Source organism: Varanus komodoensis, unplaced genomic scaffold, assembly GCF_004798865.1.
Source record: "Varanus komodoensis strain SLA01 unplaced genomic scaffold, ASM479886v1 scaffold8, whole genome shotgun sequence".
NCBI classification, from domain to species: domain Eukaryota; kingdom Metazoa; phylum Chordata; class Lepidosauria; order Squamata; family Varanidae; genus Varanus; species Varanus komodoensis.
Genome location: NW_025336481.1, coordinates 40,544,198 through 40,564,047, shown reverse-complemented (window position 1 = coordinate 40,564,047; position 19,850 = coordinate 40,544,198). Strand labels below are relative to the sequence as shown.

At 45.0% G+C, this 19,850-nt stretch overlaps 1 protein-coding gene across 6 annotated transcripts in view; it reads left to right on the top strand.

Moving 5' to 3' along the window:
* The window catches only part of EPS8 (epidermal growth factor receptor pathway substrate 8), a 151,570-nt gene that overhangs the window by 31,564 nt on the left and 100,156 nt on the right, over nucleotides 1-19,850 (top strand). The window contains exon 1 of one of the 6 annotated variants that reach the window (XM_044454857.1): nucleotides 5,310-5,700. The exons of the other annotated variants lie outside the window; for them this stretch is intronic. The gene's annotated coding sequence lies outside the window, so the exon portion shown is untranslated. Of the gene's footprint in view, nucleotides 1-5,309; nucleotides 5,701-19,850 lie in introns of those variants that run through there. 6 annotated transcript variants of the gene reach the window in all.

Here is a 19,850-nt window from a genome sequence, read left to right as displayed (position 1 = left end):
CCTTAGATGGGGGGTGAGCAGCACTTCTTTTTTTTATAGGAAGTTTTATTTGAAATTATAATCCTAAAAACAAAGAAAAACTAAAAACAACATCAATCATCAAAAACATTGGGCCTGCTGGGCCAGCCCCCGCATCTTTCTCTTTCCATTTATGATAACTTAAAAACATATTTGAATCTATGCAAAGCCCCGTTTCTCTAGCCAATAATGAAAAGAGTCCCAAGTTTGATAGAAGTCAGTATCTTCTTTCTCCTTCAGCGATAAAGTCAGTGGGGTGAGCAGCACTTCCGAAAGGTTTCCTCTCTCTTTCCCACTGGGCAGGACAATTGAAGGAGAAGCAGCTGCTGCAGGGATCCGTCCCCAGAGCCCTCTCAGCTAGTGCTGTCCAGCAGCTCCCCGCATCCAGGGTGGTGCGGTGGTTAAGAGCACTGGCTCCGGACTCAGAAGACCTGGGTTCTAGTCCCCACTTGGCCATGAAGCTCACTTGGGCGGCTTTGGGCCAGCCGCTCTCAGCTTCACCTACTCCACTGGCTTGCTGTGGTGAGGATAAAAAGGGGAGGATGACAACCTTATAAGCTGGCATGAGTTCTTTGCAAAAGGAATAAAGATGAGAAATGGATGTACGTACACAGGAATCCCTTATTTTCCCAGGGAAGTGAGGGGTTGAGGGAACTCATCTTCAGAAGAAGGAGATGCTGCAGCCTCATCAAGCCAGTGCTTCTCAAACTTCTCTCACCTTTACCTTTCCCAGAATGTCCCAAGACCTTCTGTAAAGAACAGGATGGAAAAGCAAGCAATAAATAAATAAATGTGGGTACAAGAGAAGCTACCCTGTGAATCTCTGAGGGAAAAGAGAAGAAAGCAAAGTTTGTTTGTTTGTTTGTTTGTTTGTTTAGGAGACTTCTATGCTGCCCCATTCACCGAAGCCTCGAGGTGGCTCACATCCATAAACAAACTTCCTTAAATTAATATAAATTAACAGAAAAATTAAGTCACCCTGGCCAAAGAATAAAATGAATAAATACTGTTAACAATTAAAATGACATTTGAATAAAAAGGTCTTTGCCTGGTGCCGAAAAACAAATAACGACGGCGCCAGGCGGACCTCTCTGGGGAGCGCATTCCATAGATTGGGTGCCACCGCAGAGAAAGTTGTGGGAGGCTGATTATGTGTGCTTGCCTTGGGGAGGGTGTATATGTCTTGTGGGGGGGGGATGCTTTAGGATTTGGGTGTCCTTGTGTTTGTGTGTGTGGCTGTGGGTGTGAATGGGCAATTTGGACAGAAAACAGAAAACTATCCACTCATAAGTCTTTATGCAACACTTGGTACCTATCGTTGCTTAATTCTACTTACCTTCCTGCTTTCTTTGGTTTGTATTTATTAATTTACAAGTTCAAAGAATAATTTCTGTGACAACCAGAAATGAAATCTGCAGAACATCCAAGTTTACAATGACCAAGTCTGCTAGAAACATACATGAAAATGGGGTGGGGTGGAACTTGGTGCCATCTGAAGTTAGACATGGTTTTGATTTCATCTGAGACTGAAATAAAATTTCCAGAAACATCCCATGATGTGTTGTCAGTGTACTTAAGTCTCTTCTTGTCTGAGGGCGCAGTCCTATGTGCCTGTAGAAAAATGCTGGAAGATGTGGCATTTTTTCCCCATCTAAACTTGCATCCTAAATTTGTCTACGTGTGGTTTTGTATTTGCAACCCATGCAAATTTATTTAAAATCTATCCTGTTGTCTTGTAGAGCTTAGTAATTATCTGGCATAGGCTCCCTCTTGGCTTTTGGAAAATATATCCCAGGTTTGATGCATTTCCCAGGAAATGTATGCGCTGCAATTCTCACTAATAACAAAGAAAGCCTCTCAAAACTTGCGTGGCTATGGTAATATTATTGCCATCATCAACATCATGTGCAGCTGCATCCCACACAAACTTGCTTCGCTCTCATGGTCTTAAATCACTTGATTATCTGTACAGTGGGAGTTGCTATCGGACCAGGGGAATATGGGTCCAAAGAATTGCTCTTTTGTGGGCCATGATTCCGTCCCCTCCCCACTTTAAACTCATAATTTTAAAGTCACTTGAGCCATTTTTCTTATCTGTGCAATGTGGTTTGTTGCTGGGACACAGCAAAAGGAAAACAGCTCAAAAGGGAGAGCTTTAGTGTGAATTCTTAGTGCTAGTGTCACTGTTACAATATGCAAAAGGCTGGATTTTGGATGTTCACCAAACTTGCAGCCATGTTTCAAAATTGCTTTTCTGCATATCTCTGGGGGTATTACCATTAACAACAGGACGAGTTGTTGTGGTTGTGTAGAGCCCCCCCTTTCTTTGCTGTCATGCTCTTAAAGGCAGTTGTTGGAGCAGGAGAATATGGGCCCAGGTGAGCCTTATTTGTAGCTATGCCAACTCCCCATCACCTGCTTCTGCCTCACAATCTGAATGGGCCTCAGTTTTCCCTTTCCATGGTATGGGTTGCTGGCGCTTGAAGATCCAAAAGGCTGCTCATGTGGCCCCTTGACTTAGCCTCTCATGGTCCGCTCCCAGCACTGCTACTCACTCTTCAGTGGGCGACATTAAGCATGTCCACATTCAGGTCTTGGCCTCAGCCTTCAGAGACCCCTGTCCATGTACATGTACACAGATATTTGTGCCTTTGGGCGCAAGATTTTAATTGTTTAAAAATGATTTTAAATTGTCATTTTAATTGTTAATATTATTCGCTTATTTTATCTGGCCAGGGCAACTTATTTTATATTGTTAATTTTGTTGTATATTTGAATGTATTATATTTTAATTTTATGTTGTGAGCTGCCCTGAGGCTTCAGCGAATGGGGCGGCATAGAAATGTTTTAAATAAAATAAAATAAAATAAAAAATAAATAAAGATGCATCTCTGTGGAAGAGCTGGAATAGCACTGGTTCTAGGAAGAGATGCGAACAAGGCTGCCGGGAGGGTCACATTTTAGCCTGCAACTGCGGTCAAGGAAGATTTCACTCCACTTCATCAGTCAGGCCAGTAAACCGAGTGTCCGTTCTTTAAAAACCCACCCAGGGCCTTTCGGTGGTAGTGATGGTGCGGCAATGTTCGTCACAAAAAGCGCAAAGCCCAGCGGAAACCTGTGCATTTGGGCAGGTGAAGTGAGCCAGTAACGTAACAGTCCCATTTCCAGGTTTTGCTCTGTAGCATGCAGCGAAACTCTCCGGGGAATCCTACCTTTTAAAAAGCTGCTGGAAGAGAAATGTCATGCTGTTTGCAGCAAATCGAACAAAAGGGAGAGATGTGTTTGTTTTTGCACCCCCCCCCCCCAACTGTTGCTGTATAAACAAATTTAAGCCCAGTCCAATCCAAGGCAATTTGGGACTAGGTTAATTGGCCTCCAGGGTGTTAAGTTCTTGCATGAAACTCTTGCTCTGTGAAAACCTTGGCGCTCACTCTTCCTTTTTTTTAAACTACTGCTGCTGAACGGAAAAGATGGAATCATGCTTCAACTGTTTTGGAAGAATGAAGGATCAGTTAAATAGGGAAGCTATTTGGATTGCGGGTTTCTGGCTAAATCCAGACTTTGTGGTGGTGGGGTGTCCTTCCTTGCCAAAGTGAACTTAGAGCTTCATGACTGGCAAAGAGAGTTCTTTAGACACTCTAGAAAAGAGAGGAGAAAAGCCACACATTACGTTGCATTTCTTCTCCCCTGTCCTGAAAGCAATGGGGGAAGAAGCGTGAGTCAACCCTACTTCCTCTCCTTGTAAGTTCTATAGGACATCAGAAGCAGCCTGGAGAACCTGACTCCTTTGGGAGTCCGGAAGCCTGCTTGCCTCCCTCTATCTGCTGGTCACCACATGCCCTGGAGGGAGGCTGCCTGGTGCATTTTGAATTGTGCCTGTTTTGTCCCATGTTCCATCCTGTTGTTTATAAAACAGTTCTCCGTCATCGTCCTTGCATGCTCAGCTGTGCTCCTTGGCCTGCTCTCTCACCAAGGAAACATACTCTCAAGTTTTTGCCCTACTCAGAAGCATTCCCATAAGGCTGTTTGTTTGTTGCTACAAGCCTGTGCATTATGTAATGGAGATTTAGTGCCGCTAATGAAAGCAGCTTGGGGATCTGACCCTTCTGTGGCCCTGGTCATGCGATACGATGCCATATTAGGTGGTGGATGAGATTCGCCAAAGAACCACGTAACTAACTCAGTAATGCCAGGACCGTTGTCATTATTTCAGATAAGCACTAAGTGGCTGAAATGGTTTGTGATTCAACTGTTCTGTATAAGAAGGTCCTTAAACGCAAACTCAGTGAACTTTTCCATGTAAGAGTAGCGTTTCTCAACCCAGTGCTTTCCAAAAGCATCAGACTCAAATGCCTGGCACTTTTTCCCACCACTGTTGCTTCACAGGGAATGGTCTCCTTTTCCTCACTGAATGTTGTTTGTTTTTATTTGGGACTGATCTCCCACAACAACTCTCACAGTTTTGACACCCCAGTAATCCCAGAGAGGATAGCCTGTTTACTTGGAGAACCAGGAGGCAGGGGACTCCTGTGTCAGTGGGGCTTTTGATCCATTGCAGCTTTTATTCTGAGCTTTATAGGAGCTATCCATAGTGCCAAATGCCATCCCAAAAACAGGTTTGCCACCATAGAGCTGAGATCCCAGGTTTCTGTGTGCTGGGCCAGCATCATATTTAGCCTCCTCTGTGCACAGTTTCATTGTTGATGGGGGACCCATGAATGGGACTTGGGTTAGTTGTGACTGACTTAAGTCTCCTTCATTTCCTTGTGGTGTACTCTTTGGAGAACTAACTTTGGACATGATCCAAAGCTCTGAATGAGCAAGCTGGCCGATACTTTTGGGGGGTGGGGGTGGCTAGCAGGCTAACCTTTATGGATGCAAAGCTGCAAGGCTGACTTCCAGGGGCCTACCTCTCTGGGTTGTTGGAAAGGTGAGCACCATAAAGACCACGAAAGGTCCTGTGAATGAAAAAGACTGCCCTGAATGCAAAGTGAGTAGCAAATGAGGTTTGGCAGGTCTGTCTGAACTGTTGTGTTCTTAACTGCTTGGTGATACCAGCCTTCCATTCTGCAAAGCAAATCCTCTAATTTAATAAAAATGCGCTTGGTGCATGGCTAATGTCTGAGAGTTACAATTACCGCCTGGGATCCAATTACATTAAGAACCCAAACAAGCCAGGCAAGCCTCCCAGAAATCCAGGAAGAAAGCGTTTTGCCCTCCTATTCTTTTCATCTGAAGAACTCGGCTCCTTGAATCAGTTTGCCCTTTTGTTTGGCGCCATCACCATGGAGATGAATAAGCCGCTGGGTGCGCGCGCGCGCGCCCTCCTCCTCTTGTGTGGAGAGGTTCACTCGATCACCGTAACCGCGTTCAGTCAAGCCGGCATGCTCGCTGGAAACGGATCCACTTCTCTGTCCAACTCAGAAAATAATAAAAAATGTAGAACGTGTGATTTCACTTGCATTCATGATTGGTTCTGTCTTGAGTGCTAGATTTGCCCCTCCCTGTGAGACCTGCTAGCGGAGGCTGCAAGGTGGAACTTTTGGGGCTGCTTTCCTCTTGCGTGTCATGCAATTTCCTGAGCAACCATTGAGACAGCACGTTGCTTGCTATTTAATTATCATGCACAGAGAGGAATGTGGTTAATGGAGGACTAATACCCAAGATCCAGCAGAGTGAAAGGTAATTTGTCTGTTTTGTTTAGGAGTAGATACTCTGAAATAGAGACGTTTGGCCTCTCCCTGAAGGTGTTTCCTTCAAAGTCAGTTGTCTTGACTTCAGTGGTGCTTCTGGATAGCGTGCTTAAGCTAGCACACAAGAAGAGTTGCATAAAATATTATACTATAATTATAGTATTATATGTATATTGTCTATACATATTACATTTTCTGCATATCAAGACATGTTTCTTTCTCAGTGTACATATGTATTTTTAAGGGGGCATTTTCGGGGGTCCCAGTTTGCATGTTAGTGAAAGAAGATTCAGTTTGCATTTCAAAGTATTATATTTCGATGTATGTTTTATGAACTATTCTAATGGTATGAGGATTCAATTTGCTGGTTTATTGATAGGCTTGAAGGTATAATTTCCAAGAAAGGACTTGGTCTCTTTCCTCCATTGATGATCCTCAAGGTAGCCTATACTGAAGGTGACCTCTTCAATGCTGGTCATATGGATGCCTCAGAAAATTGATATCCCTCCTTTTGTGTTTGTCAGGCTCACTGCAGGATGGCTTACAGAAAAAGCAACAGGCATTCCATAAAATAGAATAAAAGCTAATCAGCACGCAAGAGTCTCCAGCCAGGTAATAACCAGAAAAGGAGGAAAACAATTGGTCAAATCTAGATGTACAACAGAACTAAAGCCATGTGCCTCAACACTGATAAACCAGTTGGGCATTCCAGTATTGGGAATTCCATGACTTGGGAGCTGCATCTAAGACCAGACTATCCTCAGGGATCCACAAATCCAGTCACCAGTTTGCCAAGGCTGAGGGCCTCAGCCCTCTGAGGTAGACCTTGTGCAGGAGGTCTCATTTCCACCGTCAGTTTTCAAGCAGGTAAGAAACAGTACAACGCCTTCTGAGCAGTGGCCAAGATTCCTGCCATGTCTCAATTTCTCTGCATGAATGAGAGAAGAGCCTTCCTGTCTCCCGGGAGCTCCACACATGCTGCAGGATTGGGAGGAGAACCATGAATGATGAGCCCTCGTTTATCTTGCACCCCTGCCAGACTTCCAGTGGCAAACGTTGCTGATGATTGCTGTGGGCAAGCAGGCACACACAGGGAAATAGGCTTGATCCCAAACCATTTGGGGCTTCTTTTTCCCTTGTATCATGCTTGGAAACAGACTGGAAGCCAGTGAAGGCTGAACAGTGTTGGAGTTGGGTGTGCTGAAAACATTACCTCCGATCAGACCTCGATGGCTTCATTTTGCGTATTGGCTGGAATTTCCAAGCATGTTTCAAAGGCAGAGCCATGTAGAGCGTTTTGCAGTAATCTAACCTTGCTCTTGCCAAGATATTTGGGCGAGCTCTTTTGCTCCAGGATATTGAGCTCCAGATATACCTGTACAGTGTTGATCCAAAGTGTAGCAAGGAAGTGTTGCACCTGCAAGGATACATATTTTCCAGAAGCAAGATGCCGTATCGACTCCGTTCTTCGAGCAGTGTATATATGAACCGGATAAACCCTATACAGGTGCTTGAATTTAGCGATGCTTTCATGAAGCAGCCTGACTTAAACAAATATTGCAAGTGAAAAATGCAGTAACGCACAAGAGCATTATCCTCTGCAGTTGTTAACATTTGGAAGAATGTTTACCTATCTGAACATCCTTTACAGCTGTGCTACATAGGAAATTGGATGGATACTTACAGAGAAGCAACCCTTAAGTTAGAGGTGCAGAACTGCCAGATGAAGGGTCAAATCTTGCCTTCTGGAGTGTCCTAGAAGGCCAGATGCCTTTCACCTGGCCTCACTCTTTTCCCCAAACCCTAGGTAATTTGCTGTAGCTTTTCTGGGTTTTTCTTTCTTAAAAGGTTCAAATGCTTCTCCTAATGATTACTCACTGGCACTAAAAACTTTAAGGAAAAAGCACCCATGCCTTAAACAGTCAGGACACAGTGAAGCATTAGAAAAAGGCTGCTTTAATTCTTAAAATAATCAGGAATATCTTCCCTATACCCTAAAATGAACTAGAAGAGAATTTAGCCCAGTGCATTTTCCTCCTGCTCATGGGCTTAGGCAGAAGTTCCCCTCCAGCTTTTCACCCCAAGATCTTTGGGAGATAGCCAAGGAACAAGCCTGGAACCTCCTCCATGCAAAACATCTGTTTATGCACTGCTTTTTAGCTTCCTCACCTTTCCACCCATAGTTGTCGTACAGCAAAACCGCTTATCATTGAATCACTGCTGGGCATGGCTTGGTCAACTCCACAAACCTTTTGCATCCATTTCGTTGTGTTGTGCTCTGTATCCGTTTTCTTTAATTGGTGTGTCTTTGACTGTAACAGCTTAATGTTCTCACAGAAATCGTCATTGTACCTAGTTCTTTGCAATGTTATGAGATAAACATTTACGTAAGCAACATAAACAAGATAAACATTTACGTAAGGGTTAGACTTAGACACAGTGATCTTTGCACCTTCCTGGTTGAAAGATACGCAGGCTGAAATGCCGTGTGGAGTAAATGACCTTCAGGCTTTGGAGAATCATTTTTTCTGGAAGTATTAAACATGTTGCCAAGAAAATATTTTTCAGAATGGGATTCTGATGCACCCTATGTGTTGTAGACTGATCGATAGCAATCCTATAACTACCTGAAGAGTCTTGAAGGCGGCGGCTGGGGATGGGGGGTGTTGGCTTGTTTTCAAATGTTTCCTGGGAGGTTGTAAATGCTTATTCTTTTCATCTGCAGTCAGCTTTGCACACTTGTCTCCTCACAACTTGCCTGCCGCTACCTTGTCGCTAGGCCGACTGCTTATGCATTTCCCCAAAAGGGAAGTGCACCACCAAAAAAAAGGACACTAATTTGTGTATCATTTGCATATGCTAATGTGTTTGTATAAATGCATATTTAGAAATTCCAGTTATAATTTTGATAGAATTACAATCTCCACAAAGGCAGACTGACAAGTGAATTGTGCAGTCTGTTGTCCAGTTGCCAAATGTGACTGGGCAACTTTGACGTTCCAGCCCTTCCCTTCTTATTTCTGGTCTATTAAAGCAGCTGAGTTTTCCCACATGTTAGTATGCATTTGAACCTTAAATAGTTGTATGTGCATTTTGGTACTTTTTTAGAACCTGAGAACTGTGTTGCAAACTACAGAGTGTGAAAGCCAAAGGAAACTGCGTTCTGATAGGAATCTTAATCCATGAAGGTTGGTTCACTTAAAAATGTGGACCAAATGAAGCCCTTCAGCATTCTTCATATGGACTGGCACATGAGATCCTTCTGAGGCAGACATTTCACCACCAAATGTGAGAGATTTAATGTTCATGTCCTCTGGCATTGGATGGGATACACACTCAAGTCAAATCATTTTTAGTTTTCTTTACCGGGTGCCAAAGTGCTAATTGTTAGTGATGCTTTGAGGTGAAGCGTGTCTCCAAAGTACATTTCAGTTCTGTGTACAGGATAATAGGGCATACTGTGATTTATGGTATTCTTCAAGATGACATGCTTCAAAAGACATAAAAAATGATTTCCATATCTAGGCCACACGGGAATTGGTTTGTTGAGGGGCATTTGGGCTTCATTTTCTGCCACAATACACTCAAGCCATTTCATATCTTCATTCCAAACCTATGAGTGGCTTTGAACGATTTCTGCTGAGACCTTTTATAGAAACAGCCCTGTGGCAAGAGGGAAGTTTCAAAAAACTAGTACCATGTACTTAACTGCCAGTTACATCTGTAATTACCTCACAGATACTGCCCCCCCCTTAACAAACACTGATTTGGGCAGTAGTTGAGTGAATTGGATATTTTAATACATTTTTAGAAAGGAAATTTCTTTCATGCCAGCTGAAAAAATCCTTGAAGTTCTTTGCAGACCAACTTCCCTCTTATGATGTTATATATAATTTTGTATTATTATAAAACTTTACACTTTGGGCAATCTGAATTGGATGTATTGGCTGGCCTGAGGTCTTTTAAAAAAAAAAGAGATTCCCTGTAACTTCTGAATACTATGAAGTGCTGACTTCACAGGAGCGATTTGCCTGAAGTACAGCAGTAGACCTTTCTAGAAGAGTCTAGATGGTAGGAACCCTGTCCCCCATTATGTCTCCCTGAGGGTTCTGATCCTTTTGGTGGCTTCCATGCTTTCCTACTGCTTGCCTTCCTAATTCCCAATTCAGCTTTTCAGCTTCCCAGTTCTTCTTCTGAAGAACTTACATGCTGAGCAGCTTTCGAGCAGGGTGGGTGAAGCCAGAGAAGCAGGACTGAATTGGGACTTCAGGTCATGAAGACAGGCCTGAGCGCATGTTTGAAGTGATGCAGGCAGAGAGTGAACCAAGATGGTTTTGTTGAAGCTCCCCACAGGGTAAATTTGTTTAGGAATGAGCACCATGGATGTGGCTGATCACACAGGTGCCTTGCCCATCTGCACGTATTTTGTTCTGCGTGTGGTTGTAAGTGTTCATCTGGAGGTGGGAGAAGAAAGAAACCTCTGACAATGAGTTGTTGTTATCTGCTATCACGTTGTGTCCAACTCATGGTGACCCTATGAATTAAAGCCCTTCAAAAGGCCATATTTGTGACAGCCCAACTCAAGCTTTGCAAACTCGAGGCTGTGGCTTCCCTTGTGGAGTCAATCCATCTCCTCTTCAGTCTTCCTTTACTTCTGCCTTCAGCTTTCCCTGGTATGATGATGATCTCCAGGAAGCCTTGCCTTCCCAGGTGTGACAGCTTCAGTTCTGCCATTTTTGCTTGTAGGGAAAGCTCTGGTTCAATTTGCTCTAGGACCCTCCTGTTCTTCTTTTTCTCAGTCCAGGGTATTTGCAAAGCTCTCCTCCAGCATCATGTTTCAAACAGATCAATGTTCCTCCACTCAGTTTTCTTCACTCCGAGAGTAGTGATTATATAATTAATATAGCTTGATCATTGTCCATTCCTCTCCTAAATAACCTGAGTGAAAGACAGGTCTCTGCCCTGATCCTCTTACAGTTCTAATTGTGATGTGGTGTGAGAAGTAGCAAGATGTATTCAGCTAGTAGAGAGAGAGAAAGAATTGAGTAACGTAAGGCAGCTGTGGGTGCCCATCAGTACACTGCTGGAGAATTTGGTTGGTAGAACAGTTTTACACTAGAAATTTTGCACTTGTCACCATCAGAAGCTTGTATTTGGCCACATCAGAAGTTCCTTAGAAGATGGGAATGCAAAGAGACAACCTGCCACACTCAATCATTGCAGGCACCGCTGGGTCATCAATGTGAGGGGACAGCATAGCCCCCTGCCTCCCAATGCTGAACGAAACGCGAGGAATTGTGCCTGACCTACATTGGGCCATCTGCGGACACTTGCTGACTCAGCTGCAGAGAAAAGGGTGCATTTGCTGGGTCAGCTTCAGAAATTTTCCTTCAGCCACAGGTTGGCCAAACAATATGGAGACAGCAAAGATGGGCTCTTAATTGCTTGGCAGGGCAGCTTTTAAAATGTTTTGCAACCCTAATAGAAAGAAAGTCACATCTTTCTTGTGAAATAGGTCTGGAGTGAGTTAGTGTGGATTCCTGCCGATGCGGGCAGTAGAAAGCACATACTTTGACCAGTCCTGCAGCCCCATATTACAAGCAGACAACTGTCAGCCCCAGAAGGAGAAAATCCAAATTTCCAGGAAGCACAGAGCATTGATTTTCTTTCACACTCAGGTCTTTTTTCTTTTACATTTTTTCCCACATGGCTTTCTTCATCCCACACTTACACTAAAGTCTTGGGATTTTGGGGTTGTTTGCTATGGGCAGCAGTCCTTTCAGATACACAGGATATTTATTAAAAAGTACCCTCAAGTAAGGACATATCCTGGCAATAGAATTATCTGCCCAGTGTGTATTTACTCAAAAAATGTGCATGATTGCGCTGACAAAATTGGAAGATGCATAGGTGGAGTCTTGCCAAAGCTCAGGGCAAGGCTAGGGTGACCGTGGTTCTCCTTGGGTGGCTTTGAATGTTATGGGAGAGGAGAAGCAGGAAGTCCAAGTGAGTCAGCATATACTCACTGCATGCCTTTATAAGATCCAGAAGTGTTACACATTCCCTGTTTTTGTGGTTAACATGTTGTGTTTTTTATCTTTTTGAAAGTTATGCTTCCAATGACTTTAGGGCCAAAGTCACTCCTGACTGTAGCCTTCTCTAGCCTGGTGCCTCCCCGCAGATGTACTGCAATTCCCATAATTTTCAGGATGGTGGAGATGCAGTCCAAAATGTCTGGAGGGCACCAGGTTGGGGGAAAGCTATTTTAATGATTGGCAGCTCCTCTCGGTATAAGAGGCAAGCTCTCCTAGCCACGCTTGATTGACTGCAGTGGAACTACCTGGTTTCCAGGAGGTTCCCCATCCAGGTTGCTTACTGGGCTAACTGGATGTACCCCTCACAATCACTACCTTGAGATGGCACATGCTGAGGTGCTAAGTAATGCACTTTGTGTCAGGTGGCTTTAGAATGTGCATTTTTATCCCTTACTCCAAGTTACTTAAAGCTCAGCCTCAAGCCCATAATCTTGTGCTTGTTGAATGAAATTCTGTTGCTCTGCGGCCTTGTGTCTAACTATGTTTGACCTTCAGCGGTGCTGTTGTCTTTTTATGACATTGCACTGCACAGTTTTGCCGCAGTTTATAACCTGCTCAACTGTGAAATAAATATTTACTTTATTAAGCATGTAAAGGAAATGTTGGTTAACACCCTTCAGATAATGGTTGCAAAAGTAATATTCCAGGACACCAGATTCCCCAGGTCCCTTTGAAAGGAAAGGTTATTTTGTATCTGGCAAAGCTGATAAGTTTGTTCTGAATGTCAAGAATATGCCAAGGACTGATTTCTTTTATTGTGCCTGAGATTGGAGGATGACTAATCTAGTATGTTACCAAAGGACACATGTGTGCATGCGTGTGGGGAAGTAGAAATGGAGCGTTTTAAATTTTAAAAATGTCAGAAGAAATCTGATCTTATTTCTTCTTTATTATAGAGACTTATATACATCTTTCCACACAGCTATCAAAGCTGTGACCATATAATACCATTGCCACTAATATACAACCATAAAGCACAAGAATGAAACAATGCGAGAATAATGAATAATTACTAATACAATTAGGCCAGGCTTCCTGTGTTAGACTGTGACTCCTATAATTTCCACTGCTTGTGTTGGCTTCCAGTTTTGGGAGGAGAAGGCAACACCAGTCACTCTGCTGTGTTATGCTGAGTACACCTGGCTGGGTCACACCTCTGAGAAAGCCACTTTGAAAAGATGGGTCTGGAGAAGATGCCTAAATGTCAAATCTTTGGTTGCCTGGCTAGCAATTGTAAGAGATCTTGTGCACTGGATACCAAAGCTTTGTTTGCAGTCTCTGTGCTGGGGGGCACTTTTTTCTTCTGTTGATAAAATTGCTATTGGATGAGAGTCATGAGCTTACACAGGACAGGTGGTTGCCTGGGCCAAGAACATAAGTGGAGGTATGGCTGTTGGTCCCATTTTGGGGAACAGCTGAGGATCTGGGAGCACTTCTGAACTACCTTGTTGAGTCAGACTAATAGCATCAAGGCCAGTACCGCGTACTCTGATTGGCAGTGCCTGTTTGATGCAGTCAGCACAGTAATGTGAGACTTTGCACTGGGGTGATGCATCGCTTTCAGCCTTAGGACAGAATTCCATTTTGGACAAGCTCAGGGAGGGGGCCAGAATTCCAGCAATGGATGCAGCCAAAGGCAAAATAGGCAGGCAAAACTGCCAACAGGCTTTGTTTAAATCCTTCTCTGGAAGTAATGAAGCCTTAGAGTTGTTTCAACCCTTTCGAATGGGGATGGAACACACAAATATTGGGAAGCCATCACGTGATTGGTGGTTGCAGGAAACGGAAAGGCCAGACTAGACTCCCAGGCAAGCCAGAGTCTGTACCACTGCCGTATAGCTGAACAGGTTAAATGGCTAGACTTGGTATCTGTTGCATGTAGAGCATGTGCTGCACCTCTGAATGATGCTCCTTCCCTGCTCCTGCTTAATTTGAAGAAATTCCGAAGCCCCTGGCAGAGGTCCATTGTGTGCAGAATGTAGAATCACAGTTTTCTCCGTTGCCCCCAAACAGCCAACTGGGCGACCTATGGCAGGTTGTCGTCCTTGAGCTGCTGAGTCCAAGGCAACTGGAAGGGGTGATTCTTGAACAGATGACTCACTGGGGATTGTAACAAAGAAGGCCAGGCATCATCAGAAGGCCAGGAATACCGCTCCAATTTTTCTTGTCCTTGGGGACTCCATTGAAGAGTGTACGGAAGGCAAACTCTTGCAACTGTGCTGTAAATTAGGGAGTCACAGAAATGTTTTCAGAAGTTAACTGAGTTAAAAATAAACCCATTCAGCCCCTCCTGTCCCAGTGTTGTGCCATGGCACGTTCTGTTTTCAGCAGCTTAAAATCAAGTCATGAGTGGATATAAAGAATCAAGGCAACACAGCTATCTTCTGCAGAAGCCTGAGAGCCTAAAATAATGAGAACGTCTACCAAGCATTCATGTTGCTCTGGAAGGGCTGCCATTGAACTTTCTTTGTTCTCCTGTGGAAAGGCTCCATCAATGGGCATTTGAGAAGAGCCGACACTGCTTTTCTAAGGAAATTACTGAAGGTGAAAACCATTCTGCAATTCTTCCATGGTTGCCTGTTGGAAAGAAACCAAAAGGAAGTGTTTCTTCACACGCCACACAATGAACTGACGAGCATCTCTGCCAGAAATGGTGGCAGGCATTGCTCTGATGTCTTTAAATTAGGATTCAACAGCGGCACTGAGGACAAGTCTATCAAGTTCTGGCAGCTGCAGTCTACCGCAAAATGTTGCAGGGCGAGGGGCTGTGTAGGGTTGTAGTCAGCCTGCTTTGCCCTCTTCCAGGATGCCCTGACTGGGCGCTGTTCAGATATGTGGATTGCACCGTATTGAATCGAATTGAATGGATTGAATTCCCATCGGTCATACAGAATTCCCACCCATATGACCAATGCCTGCACTGGGTGGGGATGACAGGAGACATAATCTGACATATTTGGAAGTCAAAAGCTTAGGGAATACTGCTCCGTGCCACTCCTCCCTCCCATCCTTGGTTTCCCTTCATCTCTCCCCCTGCCCCATTTATCAGTTGGCATTCAGTATCGTCCAAAAAGACAATGCCGATGGGACCTCCTCCTTGCACATGGATGGTTCTGCTGCATTTTCATAAAGATTCATGCTCTCCTCTGGACTAGGGGAATAGCAAGGGGGGTTTAATCCTGGGGCCTTGTGCACGTGATGAGGTATTTCCCTTCCCATTTGAGGATGCTCAGAAAGGAATGAAGCCACCTGTGTCAACGATTGCCTATCATTTATTGAATCCGTGTAGTCGAGAAGCATGAGTGCAGGTTGCCGATAAAGAGCAAACTAAAAGCTCAGAGAAGTCCCTTCAGTCACAAGTCACACGCATCCCTCCTCAGGGGCTCCCTATCTATGCCTGGTTCCAAGAGGAAAGCCAAAGAGCTTCCCTTGCCATAGATTTTATACCATTCTTTCTCCCTCTATTTCCGAGGCTGTCGAGATACACAAGCTTAGACGACTTCCTCAGAGACAAGGCAGGGAGGGCGAGAAAAGTCCCAGCTAACTGGATTAACTCCAGGAAAAAAGATCATTCTCTTAAGGATGAGGTCAGGAATTCACAACTCCTGGGAGCGGGTTCATTGAGGCTGCACAGGTCTCTCTCCTAGCGCATTCACCTAGCTTCAGTTATTGTCTCTGCCCGACTGTGGAAACGGAGCACACTTAACTCCTTGGCACAGTGTCCTCCGGGTATCCATCCCAATAAGCTGAATAGAAGCTTCAGGTTCTTGGCAATATTCTTCCCACACAGATGGCTTGTGGGGGAAGCCGGCTGTGGGAAAGGGCTGTTGACCTACAGGCCTTGCTAGGGGGCATCCTAGGAGCATCAGAATTGGGAAGAAGATGCAGGATTAGTTGGATCCAGAGATGCTTGCTTGCTTGCTTGCTTAATTAATTAATAGCTTTGGCATGCCGTCCTATTATACAAGATCTCAGGATGGCTTACAATATTTAAAAGAATTAAAACAACAATTTCAATAAATAATAGAACAGAACAGAACAATAAATCAGAAAACAAGCAGAGCAACTGAACTTAAAAGCTGTTAAATTTTAAAATACTGTTTAAATAAAAAGGTTTTGGCCTGGCGCCGAAAAGAGTATAAACTAGGCACCAGGTGTGCCGCTCTGGGAAGTACATTCCAGAGTCTGGGCACCACAGCAGAGAAGGCCCTACTCCGAGTTGATGACCTTTTTACCTCTCTTAGGGTTCCCGGAGCAGGGCTTCTCCCATAGAACTTAAGGGGCGTGAGGGCATATAAGGAAGAGATGTTCCTTCAGGTATCCTGGTCCCAAGCCGTTTAGGCCCTACAGGTCAAAACCAGCACCTTGAATTGGGCCCGGACTTCAACTGGAAGCTGGTGGAGCTGGTGGAGGACTGGCGTTATGTGAGAGTAATGGCCGGTCCCCGTCAGCAGCCTGGCAGCTCTGTTCTGCACCAGTTGCAGTATCCGGACCGTTTTCAAGGCCAGCCCCACATAGAGCGTGTTGCAGTAATCCAAGCGGGAAGTTACCAGAGCATGTATCACTGTTGCTAGGGAGTGCTCATCCAGGTAAGGACGCAGCTGATGGATCAGTCAAAGTTGTAGGAAAGCACTCCTTGCCACTGCCGCCACCAGTGACAGCTCTGGGTCGAGCAGCACTCCTAGGATGCGGACCCTCTCCTTTCGCAGGCCTGCTACCCCGTCCAGAACTGGGTCAAAATCACCTACCTGGAGACCTGCACCGCCCACCAACAGGATGTCCTTTATCTCCTTATTGGTATAAAAGCTGCAGCCTCGTAAGTAAAAGTAACAGCCACTTTTCCGCAGTTGTATTTTGTCACATGGGAAGTACATGTTCCAGTTGTCATTTCCCCCCTAAAGAGACCAAACCCATGCAACCTCACCCTTAATCCAGTGGTGGTGTGCGTGTGTGTGTGTGTGTGGGGGGGGGGGGGTGCGCGGTTAGCTACGGGCTGCCAGATTTTGCCCTCTGGCCTGAGTTACCTCCACCATTCCCTAAGTATCAACCCAAAGACAAAAGTGGGGTAAGAATACCAGAAGTTAAATATTTAGTCAAATCTCCCTCCCTCCATCCCTCCCTCCCTACCTGGGCTGTTGTAAAGTTCAAGGGTTTAAAATATTTTCTACCTTGAGAACTACAGCCGGGGTGGGCTGCATTTGATCCCCCCCCCCAGCCTTTTTTCCCCTGCTGCCCTTTCCACTGTGTTGGTGAATTTGCCATCAACATTGGCAGGGAGTGCTATAAACCCCTAATGGGTACCTGGAGAGAGAATTTGGCTCCCAGTCTCCAGAAGTTCCCCACCCCTGAACTACAGAACTTCATCCTCCTGCTACCTATTTGCACTGCCTTCCTGTAATCGCTTTTCTCTCCCCCTGCATACTCTGCAGTCCAATTCCTAAGCAAATGCCAGTCAAAATAGGTAGGGCTGTGTGCGTGTATGTATATGTAAATGTATGCAGTTTTCATGCTCATTTATGTTGGCTCTGGAGAAAAAAAGTGGCCCTTTGCAATTTAGGGATTTCCTAGCAATCAACTGTTGGATTAAAGCCTCAGCAATTTTATTTTAATTAGTTCTCTTTATTCACCCCGTCGTTGCTCTTCAGGACATGCCCTTCCTGTTCACAGCTGTGACTTTATTCGCTGGGTGCTTCTAGTTCAGCAGGGCAGGGTTGGAGGCACACAACCTAAATTAAACCGAATCAATATTGGCACACTGATAAAAGCATTCGTACCCTTCCTTAGAGAGCAGCTCCACTGGTGATTCAGAAGGGCTCGTGGCAGCTCCAGGGTTCAGTAGTTGTGCCCAACCCGTGGCTTGCTTTGTCGAAAGCCCTTTGGCAGAGCTCTGCAAAGTATCCCCATGCGCAGGATAGCACCTTTGTACCATACCTCTCTAGGCCCTCTACCTGTAATCATTAATGGACCCCGGAAGAGCCTTTGGAGCAGCTTTTAAAACCGGATTTTCCATCTGATTGTCCAGAAAACCCTCTTTTTATGGATGGTTATATTTCCACCAACTTCCCATTTTTTCTACCAAGTTCGCTGGAATTGAATGTCAGGGCACACGTGTTTCTGTACTAACACCATTTCAGAGCTAGCGTCTGTGGCTGTGAAATTAGTCTTAAAAGTGTATAGGTAATGTGTGCTCAGATCAATAAATCCAAAGGGTGGTGCAGTAGAATTTTGTGATTGGCACGACACTTTCCCCTTCTCTTTTGCCAGTATAATTGAAAGAAACATAAAACCTATTTAGATAGAGTATACAGGCCACAAAATTTACCTTTTAGTGATTTACTCTGAAGTACATAGAACAGCGGTAAGGAATGCAGTGCCTTCCAGATGTTTTGGACTCCGATGCCCATGGGCCCTGATGTCTGGGGCTGATGGGAGTTGTAGTTCAGAATATTTGGGAAGTACCTGCTTGCCTTGCTGAGCCCCACATTGGATGCACTGGTAAGCACAACAGTCCCTTGTATCAGCATGTTGCATTCTTGGCCTGGCCGCCGGCAGCTGTTTGGGTCTCTGGGCAGGGCTCTTCCCCATCCACTGCTACCAGGACAACTGGAGGTCCTCCGGACCGCATTCCAAACCTTCTGCATGCGCAGTGTGGACTGTGCCGCTGGGCCAAGCAGAACAGCACGGCTCCTCAGCCGATTCCTCGTCCTCGGCTGCTGGTTGGAGGAGGGGGTGCCAGAGACCTTCAGTTTGGCCGATCCCACGGCCCATAGTCTTGGCAAGTCAGATGAAACCCGAGCATTAGGCTGATACAAAAATCTCCCGGAGCTGGTAGCTTCTCCCTGGAGGGGGCCACCTAGTGCTGCCACGAGTCACACTAGCTGGACCTAGGGAGCTTCGTACTGCCGGTTAAGGCTGCTCAACTGCAGCCTCCACCCCTCTGCCTGCCTGCCTGCCTGCCTGCCTGCTTCAGGTGCCTGAGGGCCTGCCCATTACTTTGTAGAGGATCCGGGGGGCTCCGGCATGACCTTAGCACTGCCTCTTCCCAGAAAAAAACATGTTTGCAATGCAGGAGTTACGGCAGTTTCGTAGCGCTGATCATGGGGTGTGGGGGCGCTGTGCTTCGTTCTTCCACTCACAGCTGGATCTTTGGGATTGTTCTCATGACACTCATTTACTGGAAAGTAAGTGTGTGTGTGTGTGTGTGTGTGTGTGTGTGTGTGTGTGTGTGAGGAGCATGAGGAAGCAGGAATTTGATTGCTATTTCTTTTGCCTTTTTTGCTTTTTGCTGTTTTCCACCTTTGTCAGTTTACCGATGATTGGAAAGCAAGAATAATAAGCAAGGGCCAACGTAATCGAATAGTAAAAATCATCTTTAAAGACCTAGCAATTAGAAGAGGCTGGAGCGCTGGACTCATGTTACCCTGGCCTAACATTTTCTATCCCAGGGCCTGGCAACCTGGTGCCCTCTAGATGTTTATACTTCAGATCCCATAATACTTGGTCATCATGGCTGGGGTCAATGGGAATTGTCAAAACACCTGGAGTGTAGTGAGCGGCTGACCCCTGCTTCAGTTGCTACAGCTTCAGCTTTTCCAGGAGTTCTGTGATCTCAGCAGGTTTTGACTGTAGAGTTATTATCTTTTTAAAAGCAACTCTAAAAAAATGGGAGCCTAGAGATTCATGGCCCATAATCAAGGTTTATTTGTTTAAAGGACATTGGCCATAACAAATCACAAGAATTACATTGAATAAGTTTAGAGATTCAGGCTAACGAAACAGCAGCTCATAGCCTGAATTTATAAATCGTTCAGGATACAGATAAGGAAATCATGCCCCAAGTGGTTTTCCTATGCCTGTCAAGTGATCACTGTTGCAGGAAATGGCAGTTTCCCATGTACAATTTGATCAGTTTTTCCCTGGCTGTAACAACCGACAGGGAACAATACAGATTGCAAATTTATCTCAATGCATTAGCTGTACTTTCTCCATATAATTCACGATCACGTAACTATTTAACATGTGAGACAGGAATCTAATTTTGGTT